This window comes from Vicugna pacos, chromosome 4, assembly GCF_048564905.1.
Source record: "Vicugna pacos chromosome 4, VicPac4, whole genome shotgun sequence".
NCBI classification, from domain to species: domain Eukaryota; kingdom Metazoa; phylum Chordata; class Mammalia; order Artiodactyla; family Camelidae; genus Vicugna; species Vicugna pacos.
The window spans coordinates 44,441,563-44,460,652 of NC_132990.1; the positions used below are offsets into that span (position 1 = coordinate 44,441,563).

Below are 19,090 nucleotides of genomic sequence, written 5' to 3' on the forward strand. Positions count from 1 at the left end.
TCAGCGACGAAGCTGAACGAAAGACCCAGGCTAGAAAGGGAAAGTCCCAGCCAGCGCCGGGCTGCAGGTGACGCCAGGGCAGTGGGGAGGGGCGCCCTGGTGTCGTCACAGGCGAGCCCCGTTACTCACCAAAGACATCTCAGCTGGCCAGTGCAAGTACTGCTACACACACACACACACACACCACGAACGTGGTCCTGCAAACACAAGCTCAGGCAAGGAGTAGCCCCAAACTCCCACTTCCACTCCCATGGAAGCTTCCAGAGTGGCCTGGCTCCCGAAAGAGAACGGACCTAGAGTGGCTCCCAGGACGCCGAGAGTGGCTCCCTTCCCACAAGGGAATGAGCTCAGGTGGAGCGGGTAGGATTTTCCCATCCTGCACAAGCCAGAGCGGCTCACCCCGAAACCGCACACACACACAAACACAAACAGCACACAAGCGCCGGTCGCACAATCAGAGATGTCGTCAAAAAACTCCGCTTCCACTCCCATACGGAGGCCTCCAACTAGATGGGCCCAGCTCCCAAAAGAAAACGGACCCAGGGTGGTTCCCAGTGAGCCCAGAGCAGCTCGCCTCCCCGTGGGACTGAGCCCAGAGGGAGCGGAGAGAACCCCCAGGGGCTGGAGCGACTTACCCCCAGGCGACACCGCAGACGCTGCTCCAAGCCGCCTCGGCTGTGGATCGGTGGTGCCTGTCGGGGAGAGTCCTTCCGTCTTCCTCGGGGCCAAGCGAGCTCTGGCAGCTGCTGGGACCCAGGCAAGGGGCTGCCCCGGCCGAGGTCGACCTGCCTCGGGCACGGACTCCTGAGCTAGCTTCACCAACTTTGCTACCGAATGCAAGTTTGTGTGCTCGGTGCACAGTGAGGTCAAACAAACTGAAGCTTTGGGAGCTCGGAGCAGAGAAAGGTTTACTGCAGGGCAGAACAAGGAGAGCGAGTGGCTAGCGCCCAGAAAAATCCTAACTCCCTGAAGGGTTGCACCTGAGCCTTTATAAAGGCTACGTGAGGGCGGGGCGTCCCAGGTATGCGATCAGCTGTGCGCAATTCTCTGATAGGACGAGCACCAGCAACCATAGGCCCAGAAGGCTGAGGACCACGTGCTCACGATCATCACGTAGGTAATTTCTTCCATTTGGTGGTGGTTTTCAGCATCTGAAAAGCTCAGGAAAGATGCATCAGGTTCTATGATTTGGGTCCTTCAGGGAGGAGCTACAGCAGAGGATATGGGGGAGGGGCCTCACCCCGGAAGGCCCCACAGGGTCCTGCTCAGTTACAGTATGACACCAATTTAGAAATTATGCGTATGTAGACACAAAGGGTGTCAGGCATATACATCAAAATGCTGACGGGGTGGTCACTGCCTGCTGGGAAACTGGGTGATTTTTTGGCCATTTTTTTCTTTCTGTTTCTATTTTTTCTATCTTATAAACATGCCTTCTCTCTCTCCACCTCTCTCTCCATCTCTCTCTCTCTCTCCATGTGTGTGTGTGTGTGTGTTTATGTTTCCCCTGAACAAGATTTAAGATTTTGGTAAAATGTGCCGTAACATGAGAAATTGGGAAATCTCCCCTCCCTGCAACCAGTCTAGCAATAGTATAAACAACTTTGGTAAGGCGGGGACCTGACTTGGTTCTGCCATTTGTTAGCTTTATTCTTGGCCTCTTGACCCTTCCTCTACCTACAAAATGAGGATGACAAGATTTCCCGCTGGGTAGATTACGCACACTGACTTGGGACGTGACTGTTCAGCCCTCTGGAAATGGCCTTCGTTCAGGCAGTGGGCCGGTACGGTACCATGCGCTGAGAACTAAGAGCGAGGGGAGGCCTCAGCATGAGAAAAGATACACCGGGCATGCTCCCAGCAAGGGGCTGTCAGTGCCTGAAGGTATCAGACACAGCGGAGCAACGCAGGCACCACCTTCTAACTCACCAAACCAGCAGCCTGGCTTTCAGCCGCCCAGAATCGCTGGCTCAGTGGGTCACCCTACCATTCATAGGGAACATTTCCAAGGGAGAGACCCTTCCTGTATTCATTTCTGAAGAATTATGAAATTAAGGGTTAGTATCTGTTGTAGCAATTATGTGGGAAGTTAACTGCTGTTTTTCTTGATGAAGCTGACTCTCTGAAGCCTTGGATGAAAAAATGCATCTGCCTTCCCCTGAATGATGTGGGTGGTGGCGAGAGAGGCCTTTGCCTTGTTATGTGCCTTGTCTTTTTTTTTTTTTTCTGCAGCTACAACTGCTGCTCCCGCCACTGCTATTTGTTTTTGTAATTGTTCTTTGAAGGCCTCGGGCGAGAAAGCTGTTCTAATTGTACAAATCACAGTGCAGCTGAATCACAGAAACAGTCCCAAGTAATCTGTGCAGCCATTTGACTGAACTTCCAAACTAGCTGCGGGCTCTTGCCCAGTTCCCGGGAGGACAGCATCTGACGTCCGGCATAAAGCAGCCGACAAATGAGATGTGGGAATGGCTGTGAGTCACAGTGTCAGAGGTTCAGTCGTGGGCAGGCTGGGGGCAGGCCAGAGTCAGGCCACCCTCGGCCACACCGGATGGGCAGTGTGTAACGGGGGGTCCCAAGTCGCACCCCATCTTGTTAAAATGGGGTCCTGGTTGCAGGCTGGCGTAACAAAAGCGGATGTCTCCTGGACCAGTCTGTGCTGGGTTCAGAGGACTCTCGGCCACTAGAGCTGCGGGAATGAGGCACGTTATGCGGACTTGCTACGTGGAACCTTCCCTGTTGTCTCAGAATCCCAGCTCAAGTCCAGAGAAGAGGCTTATCCCCCACTGCTCATCCACACGAGGCCAAGAGATGGCTTAAATTGCCCTGTGACTCCCAGCTCCTCACCCCCAAGTGAGAGAAGTCCGGGGATGTGCTGAGGAGAATCCTTGAAGAGCCCAGTGTCCCCAGAGGAGATTTCCCAGGAGGGGGAGGGGCAGGGGGGCTTTTCACTCCTTCAGTCATTGAGCAGATTTGAATGGAGCCCTGATAGGTTCCAAGCGCAGTTCAAGGCACCAGAGGGTGCAGCAGAGAAGAGAAACTGCTTACTTTTAAGGCAAGTGAGGAGGGCTCCCAGAAGCGTCCTGAGAGAAATCCGTTGTCAGTGAGGAGGGAGAGTGAGGCCGCATCTGCAGGCTCGCCTCTCTAACTGTGAGGACACAGAACCAAGCGTCTTCTTAGAAGCAACATGCAGGACCATACGTTTGAGTTTTCCTACAGGATGAATGAATATGTGGACGTCAGAGGGGTGTGAATTGTCTTGAAAGGCCTGTGCTCCGCAGCAGTAGCCCCCTTAGACCAGGGCAAGAGGGATTCCTGCCTGGCCCCTGCGCTTTAGCGGACTCCCCTGGCCTCCCTCCGCCACGCTCCTCTCCTGTAGAGGAACGGTTCCTGAGGCAAAGGAGACATGACCACCTTAGAGATACCCCCCTCCCCAAACCCAGAGAAGATGCCCTCTTGTAAACTTCGGTGACTGAGAATGCAGAATTCTATTCCCAAATGGCCCCAAGCCAAGCCTACTTCAAGGGCAGACCCATCACCATGTGCACGTGTCTAGGCCCCCTAGGTGTTCAAGGGCTAGCTTTTTACTGGTGGATGCGAGGGCGAGGGTGTCCACGTGCATACACGTAAGACCCTTTGGGATCACCAAAGGGTAAGAGAGAGCTTAACAGTGGGCTAGGGCCTTAGGCTTGGAGCCAGTTTCTAGCATGAAATGCCAAGGAGTGTGAGAACTCTAGATGCAGGCCTGCCTGGCCGTCCAGGTTGTTATAAGGGTGTGGTCGTTAGGGAATAAGGGTAGAACACATTTGATTAAATACATTGTAGCTTGACTTCAAATTCTTAAATACACCTAAATATTTAAAATTGTGGGTTTCCGTTTGTACTCCTGCCTGGAGCCCACAAATGGCAGGGGTGGCTCTGTCCACAAGGGCGGCCTGCCGGTGCATCAGCCCCCAGAGAAGTAAACCGAGAGGACAGTGGGAGGCTCCACCTCTGAGGTCAAAGCGCACCAAGTCAGAAGCGCCTGGAGCCAAAGGGAGGGATGGGGCAAGTCTGCGAGAAGGTTAAGGGAAGGGAATTAGGAGGAAATAAAGGAGTTCAGGGGCATCAGGGAGGAGGTCATAAAGAACCCTCCAGAGCTTCCCGTATATAGTTAGACTTTGTGGACATTTGCCCTAACAGAGGGCATTCAGCAGCCAGGAGAAAATCCCAAACACAGCCCTGGAAGATGCTCTCACAATACACCCCTCATCCCTCCTGCCTTGACCCAAGAGAAGGGAGCACAAGCACCGAAAAAACAAAACAAACAAAAAAAACCACACAGCATTTGTTCTCCACTGAACTTTCCAGAACCTGGGTTCAGTCTGGGTTTAGGTAAAGAACAGCTTTTATTTGGATGAGAGAATGAAGTTTGATTTAGATTTAATTGGGCTTTTAAAAAAACCTGAAAAGGAGGCTTTTTTGAATACCTGAAAAGGATTAGGAAAGCTATGGGAGCCGAGGTATCTCAGGAGGTGGGGCAGTGAAGTGTGACAGAGGGGGTTTGAACAGCAGTGGCGGGAAGGAGGGAAGCAGAGCTCTTTATCGACTGTACCCCCCTTCGGTTCAAACTATTCCACAGATGTTAACTTCCCTAAAATTCAGTCTCCTCGGCTCCAGTAAAATGAGGGTGAAATACAGCAACTTTGAAAAGATATTGTATAGAACAGAATAACGCAGGTGGAGTCTCCAGCATGTTCCACGCATCTAGGGAGGTTCTAATTCTAATTGCTGTCACTGTTATAAATAGCATTATTCCTGCAATTGTGTGCTAACAATACAGAGCTTCAATTCCATGCCCTTCACCTGCTCATCCTTTCCTGAGTGGCACTGCAACGCTGGGGAAGTACAAGTTTCTAGAAGGCCCCCCTCTTTGAATCTGGTGGGCATGAACCTGCTAGCTGCCTAGTAGGGAGTGACTGTCCCTTGACACAGGGATGTCATCACTGACTCAATCAGTGCAAAAGGAGTGGAAGAAGGTAATATTCAGGGAGGACCTCCTGAGGGTCGGGCATGGCACAGGGGACTTCACACACGGTCTTGGCATTTAATAGTCACGCGAGCTAGGGCCAGGCATTAGATCGCTTCCTGGAGCCCTCCTCGGCCAGTTCCCTGAAAAGTGAAAGAAACTCAAAGAATGCGTCTGAAGCCTTAAAGCAGGAATCTTGAGAGGTGGGGAGGTGCTGCTCTGTCAAGGCTGCCTGGGAGGGCTTTCAGCTCTCTGCAGCTGGGACGACAAGAGCCCTTCAGAGAGCAGTTGTGTCTACAGGAAGGGAGGGACAGCGCACGGAGGACGTGCGGCGAGCGACGCCTTCTCCAGGCGCCTCTGTCCTGAGCTGTATGCGTCAGGCCCCCTTTAAAGCTCTGAGAACTGGGGGATCTTGCCTGATGAGGAGAATGGCTATTCATTCCTCCTTCAAAGTCTGCCATTTTGGCCAAACTTGCACGTCAAATTGGTGCTTCATTCAAGGGCCAGTAGTGAATTTTAGAGCAAGAACCCTAAGCCAGAGAGCTGGAACGTGAGTCCAGGCAACTGGCAGAATGGGTCAGAGACTGAATAAATCTGTGAAACACCCTATCTGGAATGTTCCTGCCAGGGGTGTATTATCTAGGTAGATGTCTCTCCTGGTTCGCCTTGGTCAGTGGCCGAGGTGGGGCTGCCCAGGGGTGGTACTCACCCTTCGTGGTTCACAGAGAAGGGTCTGAGTCAGCAGCTTTTCACCTGGGCTGCAGACAGGTGCTCCCCGGGGAGGACTGCGACACGTGATCCGATGCGGAGCGCTCCTCATGCATGGGGTCCTGTCACCACAGGAAAAGAGAGAACAAGCACTAACATGGCAGACTCTTCACGGGGAAAATAAAACATACGTACACACCTGGAAAATAAGCAGGGGGCAGGATTCCACCACACCAGTAATTAAGAAAACATAAACTCCAAGAGAAGTTTTTTCAACAAACATTTCATAAGCTCCTACCACATGCCGGGTGTTCAGTCCTAAGAATTCAAAGATGAAGAGGCAGTTCTAGCCTTCAAGGAGCTCACACTCCGATGGTGAGAAAGACAAATTAAGACTATGATAGAACAGAGCCAAGAAGGCACACAGAGATGGTCTGGCACAAGGGGGCTACGAGATGTTATCGGTTACCCCACCCAGATTTGGGAGGTCTGGAAGAACTTCATTCACCAACAGAGTGACAGCCAACTGAATTCCTGGAGGACGGTTGAGGGTTAGATGGCAAACATGGGGAGGAAGGGTCAGAGAGAGGAAAAGGAAGGCCGAAAAGCACAGGGAACATCCCATACAAAGGCCTGGAAGGAAGAGTAGGTTGTTCGATGCAGCTGGAGCCAAAGACAGAAAGAGGTGAGGACTGGGTGAGGAGGCTGCGGGATACACCGTGGGCAGATCATGGAAGGCCTTTGGTACCCAACTGAGCCCAAGGCGTTGGGACTCTTTCCTAGGAACAAGTAAGAGTCAGTGAATGGCTCTAAGTCTGGGAATGCCAAAAATAGATTGCATTTGAAAAGGACCCCTCCCATGTAGGGTGGAGAAGAGCTGCAGGAGCCCTGAATGGGAGCAATGGGACTAAGGCAGAACCACCTGTGATTCAGGAGGCAGCCCTATTTTGACACCCTGGCCCCATGTACAACTGGAGGCAAAGGTTTACTTGCAAGTGTTATTTTGGGGAGGTAAGCCCTGAAGTACGATGAGGGAGGAGGGAAGAGAATGAAGCCAAAGAAGGGTGTATTAATAATCAATGGGCAATTTGACTGTAGAGATGACACCTAGGAAACTGAGCTGTTTCTCCACCAACTGTGGCCTCTGATTGGTTCTCTCCCTGGCTTTTCCCCTGCCATAGGGAAGTCTCCAGCAGTGAGATGCAGGAGCTTGAGGTAGGAAGCCACAAGCAGACTGTCCACAAAAGGCTCAGGAGACCTCCAGCCTGGGCCAAGTAGATATGGGTGACAGTCCCCTCTATGCACCAGGCTTCCACAACCATGTCTCCCAGCATCTCCACACTTCTGTGGAAATTTACACATGCCCAAGGTGTAAGCAGGCTGTGAGTTAGACCCAAGGACGGGGACAGTGTCCCTGGGGCGTGGACTTCCCTCACTGTGTCTCCATGTGAAACCTGCCTGGATCTGGGCTGGGTTGACAGCCCCTCATTTCCTTCGGTGTCAAATATGTCACAATAATTACTATTATGATTATTTATTGAGCACTGACAGGGCTCACACAGAAAATGTTTTGTAAAATAATTAACGTTGTAAAAAGGCAATTACTGGAATTTATTTCTTGAAACAGATCCAAGAGCACTAGAAATTATTACCAGTAACGGGAGGAATGTATAATAGGCAACCAGCAGCAGGTCGTGTGGGGGCAAGATGTATATTTCTCTCTTGGTTTTCACTAGCACTACATTATAGACATGAGAAACGAGAGTGCTAAGCCAGCTACTGGCTCTCCATTTTTAAAAAGTTGGTAATTCTAGATGATTAATAGATAGGTGACATAGTTTAAATTATGGATGTTGGAGTCACAAGACTAGAATTTGGGTCCTGATTCTTACACGTACTGGCAGTGTGACTTGGAGGATGACATTTTACTTCCGTTCAGTCTCAGATGACGCAGCTATAAAATGGAGCCAGTAATCCCTGCCTTCCTGCACCACACCTGCATCACAGTAAGCACTTGCACTGGTCAAATGAATAAATATGCATAAAGTATATGCATGAAGCATTCAGCACACAGCAACAGCATAAAAAAGTCAGCAATGATATTGTTTTTGTGTTTTATAATAACACAAAGCTATTCAACAAACTAACTTCACTATAACTCCTTATTGCTATCATTACTTTATAGGTTATATAAAAGTGAATAAGAGATTGCTGAATTTGAAGTGAGAGGACCTGGTCCCAGGCCCCTGCTCCATCGCTTGCTGGCTGTTTGATCTTGAGCAAGTCACTTAACCTCTCTGAGCCTGAAAGCTCTATTGTCTGTAAAGTGGGATGATGATGCTTGGTCTCTCTACTTTATAAGTGCGGGTCAAAATTAGAAATAAGATCCTTGAAAGCATTCATAAACTGCAAAGTACATAAGGGTAAAAGCATTTGTTGTTTTTCTTGTGGTTTTTCCGGTGCTTTATTTTATGAGGGTTTTAAAACATCGATTTAAGACATTAATTTCAATCCTTAAAGAGGCTTGCTCTGTTAAGGAAAGCACATTGAAGGCCTGACTGGTCGCTGGAGGATCACGGAAGCATTCTGTTCTCCTTTGCATGTGATGAAGTGGCTGGTGGCCTCTGGGGCCGTGCGTTCAGGGAACCGTGATGGGGTCTCCCCCAGGCACAGCGAGTTCTCTTTGGGGAACCTGCAAGATGTCCATTCAGGGTTAAATGCAAGGTGAGACTCCACAGAACAGAGAGAGGTAGACTGATCTCAGCCCCTCTGACACATGCAGGAAGGACTCAAACCTGGGATGCAGGTTGACTCTCTACCTCCTAGTGTCCCCATCATTATAAAGGAAAGAGCTTGGAGATGATGTTTGTCTCATCTAACAGGTGAATCCATGAGTAGTTCCCATGGCAGTCCAAGACCAAAGGAAAGAGCCCATTAGACTTATTTAGACACCCGTGAGGCCATACTTTAATAGAAAACTGAGAGGATTTGTAACTGGGTTTTTTTTTTTGGCTGGATTTCACATAGCTTCAAAATCTCAAACCCTTTTTTTCCTTGAGTACAAGTAAGATGAACTAGACAGACAATCCAGGACCGAGAGGGACTGAGAGATCAGAAACCAGCAAGTGAATTCTTAGCTCTGGGAAGCTGGTGTGAGGTTTAGCTAAGGCAGATAACCAGCAGAATGTCTTCTCGCCCCCTCTCAAAAATTAATAGTCCAGTGGGAAAGTGAAGAGCATGATTAGGCAGAAAAAACTTCTGTTAATATGTCAGGCAGCAGAACACATGGCTAGGACCGTGGACTCTGGACCAGACTGCCAGGGCTCAAATCCTGGTATTACAGGCCATGTGGCATCTTGGACAAGTTACGAACCCTCTCTGTGCTGTCCCCTCATCTGTGTGATAAGGAGAATAAGACCCAAGGTATGAAGATTAGAGTCCACATTTGTAAAGGGCTTAGTGCCTGGCACATAGCAAGTATCATACAAGCGCCTGTGAACTCAAGTCCAGTCCTGTTGGCTAGTCTTAGAGCCATGACACCAGGTGAGCCGTGATCTGCCTGGGAGAACTCTAGCAGAGAGGTACTAGCCCTTCAGAGGCATCACTTGGCCTCCTTTTTTGACTGACAGCTTCAAAACCAGATGGGCTGCATCTTGGACCATCCCCCAGTGCTACATAAATCTTTACAGAACTGGATAGTAAAGAGCCGAGTATCAGAAAACTGAAACCCCTAATACCCTCGTCGATGGCCTGAGAGGAGTTCACCGGCCTTTCTGTAAGCTGTCCAGCCTCATCCAGGCCCCGCTGTAACAGCCCTCCACCTTGGGCCCAGAAGGCAGAGGGCAATGCCGCCTCGCAGTCTGTCCCTGTGCCTCTCTGGCTGCTTTCAGGTGGAACAAAATAAATGTTCAAGGGAGCCGAGTTAGTCTCGTTTAGCGCCTAAGCCTGGCTTCAGCTGTTGGCACTTACTCCCCACCAGCAAGGGTCACCATGCCCAAAGAAAGAAGCCCGTTGGGGTCTGAGCCCTCTGGGCCGTGGAAGAGGAAAGTCTCCTAAATGCAGTTTCGAGCAGGTCATTCTCCTCACCTAGTCTTCTGTCTCCCCTCTTGGTGATCGCGAGCTCATTTTGAACGAGTCAGTCTTAAGGCCTGTTTGAATTCCTGCGCGCTCAGCTCCCTGTGACCCTCATAAGCTTAACAGGAAGCACTTCAGAAGCATGACTGAGGCCAGCTGTGCCGCACCCCAGCCAAGCCAACGAGCCCCCCTTCTCTGTGATGGATTCTGACTGCTGCAGCGGCAGGGATCCTATCATGGTCAGCAAAGATGGCTAAGGGGGCCGGACGGAGTGGGGCTGGCCTGATGGCCCAGCCTCTGGTCACACCAGTCCGGGAAGGGCTCCTCCCTCAAAGCGTCTCTTGTGCAGACAACTTTCTGACCTTTTCTGAAATGAAAAAATCACCTTCAAGGAAAGAGGAAGAAATGCTTGAAAATGCCCTCAGAATGCTTGGCCTTTCATCAGCCTCAGTAGCCCAATACATTTGCCTCTTCAGCTGAATCTCACCTCTCATGCCAGTCATCCCAGCAGTCCCCAAGCAGGTTGTGGTTTGGAATTCCCAAGCTGTGGTGGGCTGTGAAAATGGCTATGACCCTTCATGCTTCCCTGTGTCAAATCACAGCACACTGTGACTTCGTAATTCGTGCCATGAAAAGGAAGCATCGCTTTCCCCTGCCCTTGCATCTGGACTTGTGCTCGCTTCAGCCAGTAAGTGGATTGCTAGACACACAACAGTGTGACATTTCCAAAATCTTGACCTCAAAAATACTTCTGCTTTCTCTCCCTCTCAGCCCTGCCCAACTGTCATATTAACAAGCCCAAGCTGGCCTGCTGGGTGATGAAACATCATGTGGAACAGAGACAAAGCATCCCAGCTGAGGCTGTCCTAGACTGGCCAGTTCCCAGCGAGCCAGAAACTAAACTAACTGCAGAAGCATAAATGAGCCCCCGCTGAGAGAAGTGAGCCCAGCCCAAGCTGCCAACCCCCAGAATCACAAACCAATTAAGTGTTGATTATCTTAAGCCATTAAATTTTAAGGTTATTTGTTGCACAGCAAAAGCCCCTCTTGTGAGGCTGGAGGAATAACCCTCCCAGACTTCAGACAATACTACAGAGCTACAGTCATCAACACAGCATGGTATTGGTACAAAAACAGACATATGGACCAATGGAACAGAATAGAGAGCCCAGAAATGAACCCACAAACTTCTGGTCAACTAATCTTCGACAAAGGAGGCAAGAATATACAATGGAATAAAGACAGTCTCTTCAGCAAATGGTGTTGGGAAAACTGGACAGTAGCATGTAAATTAGTAAAGCTAGAACACTCCCTTATACCAAACAAAAATAAACTCAAAATGGATCAAAGACTTAAACATAGGACAAGACACAATAAACCTCCTAGAATAAAACATAGGCAAAACATTATCTCACATACATCTCAAAAATGCTGTCCTAGGGCAGTCTACCCAAGCAATAGAAATAAAAGCAAGAATAAACAAATGGGATCTAATGAAACTTACAAGCTTCTGCACAGCAAAGGAAACCAGAAATAAAACAAAATGACAACCTATGGAATGGGAGAAAATTTTTGCAAAAGATGAAACTGACAAAGGCTTGATCTCCAAAATATATAAGCAGCTCATACAACTTAATAAGAAAAAAACAAACAACCCAATCCAAAAATGGGCAGAAGACCTAAACAAGCAATTTTCCAAGGAAGAAATACAAATAATCAATAGGCACATGAAAAAATGCTCAATATCACTAATTATCAGAGAAATGCAAATCAAAACTACAGTGAGGTATCACCTCACACCAGTCAGAATGGCCATCATTCTAAAGTCCACAAATGACAAATGCTGGACAGGCTGTGGAGAAAAGGGAACCCTCCTACACTGCTGGTAGGAATGCAGGTTGGTGCAGCCACAGTGGAAAACAGTATGGAGATTCCTCAAAAGACTAGGAATAGACTTACCATATGACCCAGGAATCCCACTCTTGGGCATATATCCAGAAGGAACCCTACTTCAAAAAGACACCTGCTCCCCAATGTTCATAGCAGCACTATTTACAATAGCCAAGACATGGAAACAGCCTAAATGTCCATCAACAGATGACTGGATAAAGAAGATGTGGTATATTTATACAATGGAATACTATTCAGCCATAAAAATGACAACATAACACCATTTGCGGCAACATGGATATCCCTGGAGAAAGTCATTCTAAGTGAAGTAAGCCAGAAAGAGAAAGGAAAATGCCATATGAAATAGCTCATATGTGGAATCTTAAATAAATAAATAAATAAATAAATACAAAACAGAAACAGACTCATAGACACAGAATACAAACTTGTGGTTGCCAAGGGTGTCGGGGGTGGGAAGGGACAGACAGAGTTCAAAATTTGTAGATACTGACAGGCATATGTAGAATGGATAAACAAGATTATACTGTATAGCACAGGGAAATATATACAGGATCTTGTGGTAGCTCACAGCAAAAAAGAATGTGACAATGAATACATGTATGTGCATGTATAACTGAAAAATTGTGCTCTGCACTGGAAATTGACAGTTGTAAACTGACTATAACTCAATAAAAACAAAATGGTAAAAAAAAAAAAAAGCCCCTCTTGTGGCTCAGATTTTTCAAAATGACAAAATCACCTTAAAAGAAAGTAAAGAGAAGAATTTTAAAAGGTGGGGGGCAGGGGGGATGTTGTACGGAGAGCTTCTGAATGCTGTCTTTCCTATCTTTAGGGCTGAGAAACTGAGATGCTCCAGAGGCAGCAGAATGTCTTGGAAAGCGGCAGGTTCTTGAGTGTGCCTGAGTGTGTGCTTTTGCATGCACACTGCAAGTGGTGTGGAGAGAATGAACATCTGTTGGGTGCCTACTCTTTGTCTGGCATGTGCTATGTCTTTGCTCTTTTGGATGAAATCTTACAGCATCACTGTGAGGACGTTTGGTTAGCACTGATTTCTAGCTGAGCACACTGAAGTCCCCAAATTTTAAGTAAACCGCCAAGGTCAACAGCCAGCGAGTGGAGAGCTCCACGTCGCCCTGTGCAGTCACCCTTGAGTGTTTTCACTGCGTTGACCAAATGAGAGGCTTCTGCAGAAGGGCATCAGAAGTTCTACAAATATTTGATTAAACAGTTTTCTTAGATTTACCTATTTAAAAGACCATAATAAAAATCCACGTACCCCAAATATGCTACCTTCCAACATTTAATATAGAGGTGAGCGCCATTATCTTGTCATTTTAGGGTTTCTGTACATTTTACTGTGCAGACGTCAGAATCAAGCTGCCCTTCGTGTCTGTGGCACATATGTAGATAAGTATTATGTATATTATTGCTTGGGAGGGTAGAAGATCTGTACTGTTCTTTTCTTCTTTTTTTTTTTTCTGTTTTTGGATTCAGGCCCACGCACATCAGCTGAAGTGAGCCGGCAACCACGCACGTGTGCACCATTCTTAATGGAACCCCAGGCTCAGCCCATGTCAAAATCAGAGCATTGCAAACAGTTATAGAGTGACTTGAGAACACATCGTGATACATCTGTGCTGTGGACGGTTCCCAAACTTTTTGATAGTTTGGAGTGTTCCCATCTGGACATTGATATTTATGATTCAAAGGGCAGGCTTTTATTGGGAAAGCAGAGCCAAGGGGAGGAGGGTCAAAGAGCAACATTGTGTAACCGAGCTGGGCGTTAGAGTTAAGGGAAACACGACAGACGGTACCACAATCGAGGTGATGACCAAATCTCAGGCTCCTGGCTACCTGTGAAGAGCTGGGGCCACTGAAGTGGCAGGACGGAAAGTGCAGGCTGCTCCACGGTCTGCAGAGCGGGGCTGGACGACCTCCTGCCTGGAGGAGTCCTCCCTGGACCACTGCCACCTTCCCCACCCTTCTAGGAGAAAGAAGAGGGAAAGGAAGGAGCAGGGTAAGGACAGCCTTGGGTGAAAGGGGAGACGGCGCCTTCTTTGCCAGAGCAGAGGAGCCCTAGCTGGGGGGCAGGGCTGGTCCTCCCAAATCTTGAGTCAGTGGACGATTCAGCCCTGAGACAAAAATGCCCCCACTCTTCCTTTTCTGAGCTGCTGTAACAATTCAATTAAAGCTGCTTCTGAGATTGAAAAGCAAGTGGCTTACAAAAATAAAACAAACAAAAAAATCCATTTCCATTTGTAAACTTACCTATGTGACTCCAGACTCTGTTGGTACAAAGGAAGAAGTAATAATAATCAGAAACAAAGCCAATGAGAAGTTAGTAAACTTCATTTTCAAATACTGTAGTATAAAGAGCATCTGCTTTAGGACCTGACAGACCCTGGTCTGGAGCCGTTTTTCCACTTAACAAACTGTGTGAGTTTGGGCAAACAACTTAATATCTTGAAACTCAGTTTCTTATCTGTAAAGTGTGGATAATACCAACTCACAGGGTTCTTCAGAAAACTCAGAATGAGATAAATATGTGAAATTTCCTAGCACAGCAAGAAAGGCACCAAATAGATGTGTTCATCCCGTTTCCATCCACAGAGACCTTTCCACCATGTTACCTGACGTGCCGTCTTCTTTTCCTTCTACCCTCAGCAAAATCTATAAAAGCCTGATGAACTCAAACGCATCCTGAGTTGCCAATGATGCTTAATGACTTTAATTTTCACAAAGCACTGGATCTGAAGTTGTATAATTTCTGGGTCAGATACTCAGAAAGCCAGGCATTGTTTTGGACAGGGAGACCTTTCTGGCATCCCTGAAATCACTCCTCTCTCCAGTTAGTAACTGAAATCATCCACAGTCTAGGTCAGTGATCTTCAAAATGACCAGGAGTGTTCACCCCTGGGGCTGCACAGAACACCCTACTAAGGGGCAGGAAGAAAATAATGGGTCTTTTATTTATATTAATCTTAAAAAGTAAGAAAGAAATTAAGCTTTCCTAAAAGTTGATTAATAGATTGATGGAAACAGTGTCCATGGGCTTTTGTGTCTACATGTCACATGCAGGGAAGAGTCAAATTTCAACAACACAAAGGGACTGACAGTGACCCATTTTCTCATTTATTTACCTTTCATTCTTTGCCTGGCTGATTACCCAGACCTTCATTCCAGAGGGAAACCGTTAGTGGTCCTGACAGTACTGAGTTTTATAGTTTTCCATTAACATATTCCTTTGGACATGGAATTAATAAGAGACTTCCCAGTGAATATCCTGGATTCAGACATATTCATCCTTGCACTGTATAAATTTCTCCTTGATTATCAGGAAAAATCACCCCAACCAATATGGTTTAAAGCATGAGAAGCTCAAAACAGCCAGATATAAGTCCCGGCTTCCAGCTCAGTGGGACCCTTGTGTCTCCCGCTGAAAGCACCCATCCTTTGGGAATATGACCTCTCAGTAAGTGAAGCTCAAAATTGCAACAAAGAAAAGCAAAAATGCTGCCAGTGTATTGTTAGGAGTAACAGAGAGGAGCCACTCCCAGCTCCACCCCTTGGCTCTCTAGTCTGTGTGGTTGGTTATGAGAGAAACGACGGCTTGTTGGTCACTGGTATTGTACAGGGTGGCGCCCCAGACCCAGGAGAAGTGTTAGCTCGGCCAGTGCTATACCTGGCTCCTCAGTAGACCAGACCACTGCGTTACAAGGCCAGTTGCTTTGGACGGCAGAGCACGCAGTAAACCAGTGAATTCTGTGGGTTGGGTGACTGCTGCAGTACATCACTGTAAAATGAGTCCCTGCTCAGAAACAATGTGGTGTGGAATACCATGACCACGACACAGTCGACGCAGTGGTGCTGACTGAAGCCCTGCAGGTGAAAGGCAAATCCAAAGTATATTCCAGAAAAAAATCAAAGCATGTTCCGTGATAGCAGTAGGAAATCCCTACTGCAGGCCAGGTTACCTATGACCCTGATGTCTGCGTCCAAATTTTCTCTTCTCATAAGGACAGCAGTTAGACTGGATTAGGGTCCACCTCTTTAAAGGCCCTGTCTCCAAATACGGTCACATTTTGAGGTATTGGGGTTTAGGGTTTCAACGTATGAATCTGGGGGGCACAATTCAGCCCGTAGCCATAACGAGGGACCATCATAATGCGAGGCAGTCGCTCATGAAGTTTATTTGTAACCTTCTGGACCTGCATGAGATTGACCTTCCATTCATCGATGGAAAACTGCTGCACACCCCATCGTGATGGCTGGCAGGGGGAGGGGTCAAACAACACCCAGTTCATGATCGGCAACTCAGGATCCACAGACATTTGGTATCACCTAGGCAAGTGTTAAGTATCTCTCAGGGCCCAGTAGCAAGATAGAAACTATTTTTCAAAAGGAAAGTAGTTAATCTGCAATCAGCCCGGCTTTGCTTCAAGACTCTAAGGGACTTGGCTGTGATTCTTCTGTCAGGGGATGGTGGGGGCGCCGTGCTTCGTCCCTGTTAGCCATAAGTGCGGAGCTCCTGCCAGATCACACGGCACAATTGGCCAAGCAGCTTGCATGGAAGCCTTGACCTGCTGTTGCACCTTCTCCTGCTCTGGATCCCATGCAAAAGTGGCTTCATGTGACACTGAGTCAGAACAGTATGTCTGAACATGAGATGTGTTTCTTCCAGAATCCAAAGACGTTCACCAGACCTTGTGCTCTTCTTCAGAGCCAGGTGGTGTACAATTAAGAACTGTATCCTTTCCATATCTGCATATTTCTGAAGTCTTACAAGGCTGATATATAAGTTAAGACTAATTCAGGGTATCCCAGACCATGACAGAAAAAGGATGTTTCCACCTGTGTAATCAGAACATAATCCCCACCTCATCAGACCCAGAGACATGGGATTCTAGGGCAATCCATTCAAACTGCTAGGAGCGCCTACAGCGGAAGCTACGTGCACCGATGCAAATCAGCAAGCTCATACCTCGGTAAAAGTGAAACACAAAGTCCAGTAGGCCTGATATACAAACAGGAGATACAGGTGTTAAACAGCATACTCAAAAGAGCATGGATTCTAGGTTCTTGAATATGAAAACAAATATATGTATGTGTATGCATGGCTGGGACATTGTGCTGTACACCAGAAAGTAACACATTATAACTGATGGTACGTCAATTAAAAAAAAAGGGCACGGATATTTAGTCAAGATTAAATATTAAAGCCACTAAGATCAGGAATACAGTTAGTCTCTCTGGTGTCTTTGTGCTAATTAGATATGGACATCCCAGGCCCCAGGGAGATGCAGGCCCAGGGCAGGAAGCATGGCCTGGTGACAGGAACCCAGTCCCACCCACCACGCATTCAGGCACCCTAGCTCAGGTGCAGTCTGCACCGCCATTTGTTCACAACGGCCCTGGCAAAGCCATGCATGAGTTGCAAAGAGACACAACAGCCTATTTTAAAAAGGCCACAAGGAAGTGCAGGCTTCTGTATTTCTCTCCTGAGTTCCCAGGCTCCTTCTCCATGATTTACCAGGGGATCGAGGGAGCTTAAAACATATGTGGGCAGGAGGAAAGAAACAGCTCCTAGGAACCTAGACATCCAAGTAATACTTACTGGAATGGATTTGGGATGAATCGAATCTCTTTAACTTGGCTTTGTCTAGATGTGTGTTTTTTTTTAATATATATATTAGGATCACATCATCCAAATAATGAAAATAAAGTAATAATTTAAACAACAAATTCATTTTGCCAATCAATTAATGATCAAGTAGTTATCTGTTTCCTTGATATATCAGATTTCTGAACTAGGGGATATAAAAGTCTTGAAAGAAATAAAACCTTGGAGGTTTTCAGAGTCGAGCTAGGGAGACGTTACTGATGCACGGAAACAATAGGGAAATTCAGCCCATAAGTATGTATTTTTCCCCACCTGGCAAGAACTATGAGAATGACATTTGTTTGAATATTCTGCTAGTTACTGGTAAATATTTTCCTCTTACCTTACAAAAGATATAGTTCTCATTTCACCAATGTTTTGGTATATGAGAAAATTTCATGACCCTAAATATTTTTTCTACATCAAAGTACGTCCAGACGCAAACAATGAAACCAGTCTATGTTGCAGGCCTGGGCAAGCGTACTTTCTAAGTTAAAAGTTTAGCCAGAGGAGAGGGAGCTAGAAACAAGAGAGCTGGTCTTCCAGGAATGTATCAGCAGTACTCTGTGCATCACTAGATTTGCTGCGACGTTGAGGCATCCAGCCACCATAGTATTTTCAAAGCCAGCAGCTTCTATATGTGTCCACAAATATAAATCACTTGCCGAGATGAAACCCTGCATGGCCTCTACTCCATCCCATTTATCACCGGGCAAGCCTGCTAACTGCTCCACCAAGGTTCTCACCCTGACCTAGAGACGTGACCTTTGCTGAGAGGCAAGAGTGAATGAACTGCCTTCACCCCTCATATTTCCATAATGTGAGTCCTCTCCCTGACCGATGAGTCATGCCCCTCGTTCCCCAGCTGCACAGGATGGCTCACTTTGAAGTGTGTACACCCGACAGTACCTCACAGTAAGGCCATGTCCATCTGCAAAAGGAAACGAAAGTGAAGAGGACCCTAAGAAGTTATAGGGGAGAGAGTGCTTGATTCCCCCCCTCCTTTTTTGGTTTTGTTAATGAAAAGTCAAAGCACATGACCATTTTCTTTTAAAGATGAAATTACATATTGAAATTTGTTCTGAATGGGTGAATGGGTTTGTCCATTCTTATTCATACAACGGTCCTCGAGAGTAAGGGTATCTAAGAATCATATATGATGAAGTTGTTTAAAATGTGAATTCCTGAGCCTTGTGTCCTGAGAACCTGATACCGCACAAATGGGGTGTGGCCCATGAAGCAGCATTTTAATTCAATACAGGTAGGTAAGCATCTGATGCAGTAAGTCCTTGGACCTGCCTCTGAAAACGCTAGCATCTGGCAATCACCGCTGTTGCCGGACCGTTGTTGCAGCCGCCACCGGTGCTCTCAACAGTCGTTCTCCGCGCATGTACCCGAGCAGCTGCTTACTCACTGCTTGCTGCTGGTGACGGTGAATTTTCAAGTCTGAGGTGCGGTGTCTGGGACAGAGCAGCAGTCAGCAGTCAGGAAACCTAACCCCAGGTTCTACTGCTAAGTAGGGGTGTGGCCTTAGGCCCCTCAATTAGCCTCTCTGGTATGCTATTGAAATAAATGATTTTCGAAGGCCTTTTCAGCTTGTAATATTTAGATAGCTTGAATCTCAATTACAGTGACCAATCTAAGCTTTCTTCATTTCATCTTTCTGAAGGCATTGGAGAGCTCTGATTCCTGGCACTGCAGCCTCCACTTACCAAGTGTGTTAATCTGAG

General features: G+C 47.3%; 1 long non-coding RNA gene across 1 annotated transcript in view; it reads right to left on the reverse strand.

The window, feature by feature from the left end:
• Window positions 1-3,155: 3,155 nt before the first annotated feature.
• LOC140695855 (uncharacterized) overlaps window positions 3,156-19,090 on the reverse strand; it is an 89,813-nt gene continuing 73,878 nt past the window's right edge. The window contains exons 2-3 of the long non-coding RNA XR_012071685.1: window positions 5,718-5,838; window positions 3,156-3,213 (exon numbers count right to left, since the gene is read on the reverse strand). This is a non-coding gene — a long non-coding RNA (uncharacterized lncRNA). The remainder of the gene's footprint in view (window positions 3,214-5,717; window positions 5,839-19,090) is intronic.